Source organism: Protobothrops mucrosquamatus, unplaced genomic scaffold (genome assembly GCF_001527695.2).
Source record: "Protobothrops mucrosquamatus isolate PMUCROS unplaced genomic scaffold, P.Mucros_1.0 scaffold5365, whole genome shotgun sequence".
In the NCBI taxonomy this organism is placed as follows: domain Eukaryota; kingdom Metazoa; phylum Chordata; class Lepidosauria; order Squamata; family Viperidae; genus Protobothrops; species Protobothrops mucrosquamatus.
Genome location: NW_015391227.1, coordinates 20,906 through 27,498, shown reverse-complemented (window position 1 = coordinate 27,498; position 6,593 = coordinate 20,906). Strand labels below are relative to the sequence as shown.

Genomic DNA, 6,593 nt, shown 5'->3' with positions numbered 1-6,593 from the left:
GGTTAAACATCAAAGGACTCACACAGGAGAGAAACCGTATGAGTGCCCACAGTGTGGGAAAGGTTTCAGTCAGAGTTCCTACATGGTGATACACCAGAGGACTCACACAGGAGAGAAACCGTATGAGTGCCCAGGGTGTGGGAAAAGTTTCAGTCAGTATTCCTACATGGTGAAACACCAGAGGAGTCACGCAGGGGACAAACAGTATCAGTGTCTGGATTGTGGAAAAAGTTTCCATCGGAATTCCAACTTGGTGATTCACCAGAGGAATCACATAGGAGAGAAACCGTATGAGTGCCCAGAGTGTGGGAAAGGTTTCTCTCGGAAATATAACCTAGTTAAACATCAAAGGACTCACACAGGAGAGAAACCGTATGAGTGCCCAGAGTGTGGGAAATGTTTCCGACAGAATTCCAACATGGTGATACACCAGAGGACTCACACAGGAGAAAAACCGTATGAGTGCCCAGAGTGTGGGAAAGATTTCTCTTCAAAATCTTACCTGGTTGATCATCAAAGGACTCACACAGGAGAGAAACCGTATGAGTGCCCAGAGTGTGGGAAAAGTTTCTCTTTGAAATCTTACCTGGTTGATCATCAAAGGACTCACACAAGAGAGAAACCGTATAAGTGCCCAGAGTGTGGGAAATGTTTCAGTCAGAGTTCCCACCTGGTGATACACCAGAGGACTCACACAGGAGAGAAACCGTATGAGTGCCCAGAATGTGGGAAATGTTTCAGACAGAATTCCAACATGGTGAAACACCAGAGGACTCACACAGGAGAGAAACCGTACGAGTGCCCAGAGTGTGGGAAAGGTTTCTCTGGGAAATCTGACCTGGTTAAACATCAAAGGACTCACACAGGAGAGAAACCGTATGAGTGCCCAGAGTGTGGGAAATGTTTCAGTCAGAGTTCCTACCTCGTGATACACCAGAGGGCTCACACGGGAGAGAAACCGTATGAGTGCCCTGATTGTGGGAAGGGTTTCTCTGGGAAATCTGACCTGGTTAAACATCAAAGGACTCACACAGGAGAGAAACTGTATGAGTGCCCAGAGTGTCCAGAATGTCAGGAAAGTTTCAGTTGCAAATCTGAACTGGTGAAGCACTAGAAGACTAAAAGAGGAGAGAGACTGTATGAGTGTCCAGATTGTGGGAAAAATTTCAGTTAGAATTCCTACGTGGTGGAACACCAGAGGATTGACACAGGAGATTTTTTTTTTAACTTGGACTTCAGTAAGGCATTTGATAAAGTAGACCACAACCTACTTGGATAAGATGGAAAAATGTGGGTTAGACAGCATCACCAGCAGCTGGATTCGACGCTGGCTAACCGGACGTACTCGACGTGAGGTCCTCAATGGAACCGCATCTATATTGTGGGAGGAGCCTATTGGGGTGCCCCAGGGCTCTGTTCTGGGCTCAGTGCTCTTCAACATCTTCAACAATGATTTGGATGGGAGGATAGATGGGGACTCGTCAAATTTGCAGACAACACCAAGCTGGCAGGAATAGCCAACACTCCAGAAGATAGGCTTAAGATACAGAGGGATCTTGACAGAATTGAAGATTGGGGGCTAGCTAACAAAATGAAATTCAATGGTGAAAAAAGTAAGGCTCTATATTTAGGCAAGAAAAACCAAATGCGGGTCTTTCAGCCTTCTGCTGCGGCTCCCAGTCCTCTACCATTTGCAGTCCCCCCCCCCAAAAAAGTGGGAGTTCAATCAATCAATTCCAACTTCTTACCAAAAAAAAAATAGATCTCGCGAAGTTGGAATTGATTGATTGAACTTCTTTTGTTTGTGGGACTTCCCACAAACTTCTTTTCTTCTTGGGAGTGCACGTGGCGGGTGGCGGAGGAAGAGATGGAGGACTGCTGGAAAGAAGGTCTGTGGGTCACCGCTTGCCCTGGGCCCGGCTGCACCTCTGGGTGGTCTGCTGCCCTGTTCGCCTCCCACTGACCTGACGCACCCTTCTTGGCTGGCGGGCCCTTCTTCGCTTTCGTCTGCTCGCCGGGGCTCAACTGGGCCGGGGCACTGGATTGCTCCCCGTGGTCTTCCAGCCTCGGCCGCAGCCCGCTTTCTGCCGCTGGGTTGCGCACCTTGTGTGAACACCAGAACCGCCTTGCCCGAGATGACTGTCAGCCCATTGAGCTCCAAGAGGCCTCGTGATCTGCCAGCCAGCGGGCAAGGCGGCTCTGGCGTTCACACCACAAAGCACACAACCCAGCGGCAGAAAGCCTACCTTAGGGCTTTGCACGATCACCAGACGGAGGGGGTTCCCTCGACTCCCCCATGGGAGAGCCTGGCTACCCAGGGATCCTTCCCCCCTTGTCAGGCTGGCGGGAGCCACAGAGCGCGAGCCTGAGTGAGCTGTCCTCCACGCCACTCGAGAGCTCCCCTCCCATTTTCTCGCTCTTGCCGTCGCCACTGTCCTGGAAGGCGCCCTCCGACGGGCTGCCCGGGCAAGCAGATGAAAGCGAGAAGTAGGGCCCGCTGGTGAAAAAGAGCGTGCCAGATCAGTGGGAGTCAGCCAGGGCAGCAGGCCGCCCGGAGGTGCAGCTGGGCCCAGGGCAAGTGCTGCTGGCGGGCAGTAGGAGAGGGAGAGGAGGGAGAGCCGGAGCTGTGGCTCTTCGCCCAGAGATGCTGCTTCCTTTTGGCCACCGGACTGGGCTTTGGCCACGCACTAGCAGAGAAGCCGTTATGAAGCGGGTGGTTTCTGTCCAGGGCCCCAGTCCCCTCGGTCGCCACCTGCCCCAGGCAGGAGTCTTCGGGGACAGGGAGGGGAGGGGGCCACCTCGGGGCAGAGACCGAAGCAGGGTAGCAGTTTTGATAGCCCCTCAGAAGCAGCAGGTAGGTAGGGAAAGGAGCAGAGGGAAGGTTGGGCTGGAGGGCAGCAGCGGGAACCCAACAGGGAAGGCATCGGACATAAAGCAAGGGTGGGAGCCAGGCTGGGGAGTGTCTGAGGCTGGCTGCTCTCCCTACGGCCGTTGAGGACCATCGTGCCAGCACGAGGCGCCCGCCTCATTCACGCCCTGGAGCGCGAGGAAGGCGGCCAGAAGCAGCTGCGCAGGTGCCTTCTCACTCGATAATGGTGATGCATGGTAAAGGCGCTCTGGGCTCAATTCCGGCCAACCCCTTCCCCACCCGGACCGCTCCTTCAATCAGTTACTCGGGCGCGATCGCTCCCTCCTCTTTGAGAAACCTCATCCAAATTTACATGGGGGGTTCTGGCGAAAGGGGTGTGCAATGAGGAGTGCGAGGGAGAAGCGAACAGGCTACGGCGAGTGGGGGCTATTCATTTGGCAGTGTCATTTGGCAGAGAGCATGTGAACTGCAGCAGAGGCTGGGGGGGAGGGGAGGGAGAGGGAGGGGAAGGGAGAGAGCAGTTCATTGATTTCATAAATGCAACACACTACTTTTTTTTATACATAGCATAAAGGTATATGCAGTGTTATCTTCATTTTAGATGTCAAAAGGGTTTTGTGGCTCCCATTGTTTTCTGTGGGAAACGGGTCCAAGTGAATCAGAGTGTTTAAGGTTGCTGACCCCTGGTATAGGTGGTAGCTTGCTCAATATTAGTAACTGTGAGAGGGATTAGTAACTCGGAAGTGGACAAATCACATAATTATGAGCCAGCAGTGTGCTGCAGCTGCCAGAAAAGCCAACACAGTGCTGGGCTGCATTAACAGGGATAGAATCAAGATCACGTGAAGTGTTAATACCACTTTACAATGCCTTGGTAAGGCCACACTTGGAATAATGCATCCAATTTTGGTCACCACAATGTAAAAAAGATGTTGAGACTCTAGAAAGAGTACAGAGAAGAGCAACAAGTATGATTAAGGCAGGGGTCCCTAACCCCCGGTCTGTGGACCGGCACCAGGTCACGGCATGCCTGAATCCATGCTGTGCAAACAAGCAAAGGCCCATCTGCAGGATGCAGGCAGCACATGAAACTACGCCTCCTCCGACCCATGAAAAATCCTCTCTCCCTGGAAACAGTCCCTAGTGCCCAAAAAGTTGGGGACCTCTGGATTAGGGTACTAGAAGCTAAAACATGTAAAGAACAGTTGCTGGAATTGGGTATGTCTAGCTTAATGAAGAGAAGTACAAGGGGGGACATGATAGCAGTGTTCCAATAGATCCAGGGTTGCCACACAGAAGAGGGAGTCAAGCTAATCTCCAAAGCACCTGAAGGTAAGACAAGAAGCAATGGATGAAAAGTAATCAAGGAGAGAAGCAACCTAGAACTAAGGAGAAATTTCCTGACGGATTAATCAGTGGAACAATGTGCCTTCACAAGTTGTGAATGCTCCAATACTGGAGGTTTTTAAGAAGAGACTGGACAACCATTTGTCTGAAATGGTATAGGGTTTCCTGCCTGACCTTGGACAAACCTCCAAGGTTCCTTCCAACATCATCATCATTATTATTAACCATATTAGGGTGTCATGTGGGAAAAGTTTCAGTCGGAATTCCAGTTTGGTGATAAAGTGGAGGACTCACACAGGAGAGAAACCTGACTGTCCGGTTTGTGGGACAGATTTCAGCACTAGTTTTAGTCTTTTTAATCATGTAAGGTTACACATAGGGGAGTAGCCATTCAAGCACCTAGACTGCAGATAGTTTTTCACACAAAATTCCTCCCTTATCACACATCAAGAAATTCCACACAAGGCAAAATTTGATACTGTGTAGAGGAATCTAGTATTTTGTTTCTTTTCTCTGGAAGCCCAGCTGATCAATTAACCATTTACTTTCTTCCATGATTCTTTTTAGTGAAACATGTCTTAGTATCAAAAATGACGGAGAAAAAGAATAGAACGGAATTAAGTTACAGAGTTGAAAGGGACCTTGTGTGTCATCTACTCCCACCCCCTGCTCAGGCAGGAGACCCTGCACCATTTCTGACAAGGGGCTGTCCAATCTCTTCTAGAAAGCCTGCGGTGATGAAGCACCCACAACTTCTGAAGGCAAGCTGTTCAATTTCCCGATTGTCCTCACTGTCAGAAAGTTTCTCCTTATTTCTAAGCTGAATCTCTCCTTGATCAGTTTCCATCCATTGTTCCTTGTCTTTGGGTGCTTTGGAAAATAGGTTGTCCCGCTCCTCTCTGTGACAGTCCCTCAAATACTGGGAGATTCCTGGTCCTCCTCTTCACTAGACTAGTGATGCCCATTTCTCCACATGTTTTAGCCTGCAGGCCTCTGATCTGAGCTTCCTTTCGCTTCCTTTGTTCTTTCTCTTTCCTTTCTCTGATCTGAGCTTCCTGTCTCTGGCCCAGTGCAGTCCTTCCCTTTCACGGAATTGAGGGCAATTGGTCTGCTGGGCCACAAGAAAGGAGCTTGAGTCTATATTAGGTATGTTTGTCCCTAGCTTTGTCCATGATCCAGCGTATGTTGGCAATTTGATCTCTAGTTCCTCTGCCTCTTCAAAATCCTGCCTGTACTTCTGGAAGTTCTCAATCCACATACTGCTGGAGTCTAGCTTGTAGGATTTTAAGCATAACTTTACTAGCCTGTGAAATGAGTGCAATGGTGCGATAGTTTGAACATTCTTTGGCATTGCCTTTCTTTGGAATTGGAATGTAAACTGACCTTTTCCAATCCTGTGGCCACTGTTGAGTTTTCCAAATTTGCTGGCAAATTGAGTGTAGCACTTTTACTGAATCGTCTTTTAAGATTTTGAATAGCTCAGCTGGAATACTGTCACCTCCACTAGCTTTGTTGTTGCTCAGATTTCCTAAGGCCCATTTCACTTTACATTCTAGGATGTCTGGCTCGAGGTCAGTGACCACTCCATCGTGGTTATCTGGGATGTTAAGCTCGTTCTAGTATAGGTCTTCTGTGTAGTTTTGCTACCTCTTCTTAATCTCTTCTGCCTCTGTTAGGTCCCTACCATTTTGGTCCTTTATCATGCCCATCTTTTTTGTCTAAACGATTGCCAGCTTCGTCCTATTAAGAGAACAATGAAACATAGGACAAACCCGGAAGCACCCACTGGGATTGCCTCTGAACCACATCTAGTTGGGAGGTAGATATGATCTTCCTGTCTGTGTTATTTGTGAATTTAAATCTTGCTAGGGGGCAGAGTTGCTCAGAGCAGCCTTCCCACCTTTCAGCTATATTATTCCCAAGCGGCTTGAAGAAAAACACTTGGAGGAAACCAGTTTGCAGGAAGCTGGTCCGAAGATTCCTGCTCTGCATGCTGTGATAAAATCAAAAAGTACTACAAGAAAGGCTGCACATCTTTATGAAACCATGTTATTGTTTTTTATTGTCATTTCTTCCCCATAAAAGATTTCAGTTTGCATTTCAACTGAATTCTACAGTTTATACATTATAGGAAAGGTGGGGGAAAATTCCTAGTTGATTTATCTTGGTGTATTATTATTTTTTTTTTTTTTTATTTTATTTATTATTCGAATTTATATCCCGCCCTTCTCCTTGCGGACTCAGGGCGGCTGACAATCGATTAAAAACACCAATAACAATTACAAAATTAAAATTAATTAAAATGAAATATTTAAATTGTCTGATTAAAATATGGTTAAAACCCCTCTAAAAACCCCTCTAAAAATTGCCCTAGGCC

General features: G+C 48.2%; 1 pseudogene; it reads left to right on the top strand.

The window, feature by feature from the left end:
• The first annotated feature begins 7 nt into the window (after positions 1–7).
• LOC107299725 overlaps positions 8–6,593 on the top strand; it is a 16,671-nt pseudogene continuing 10,085 nt past the window's right edge.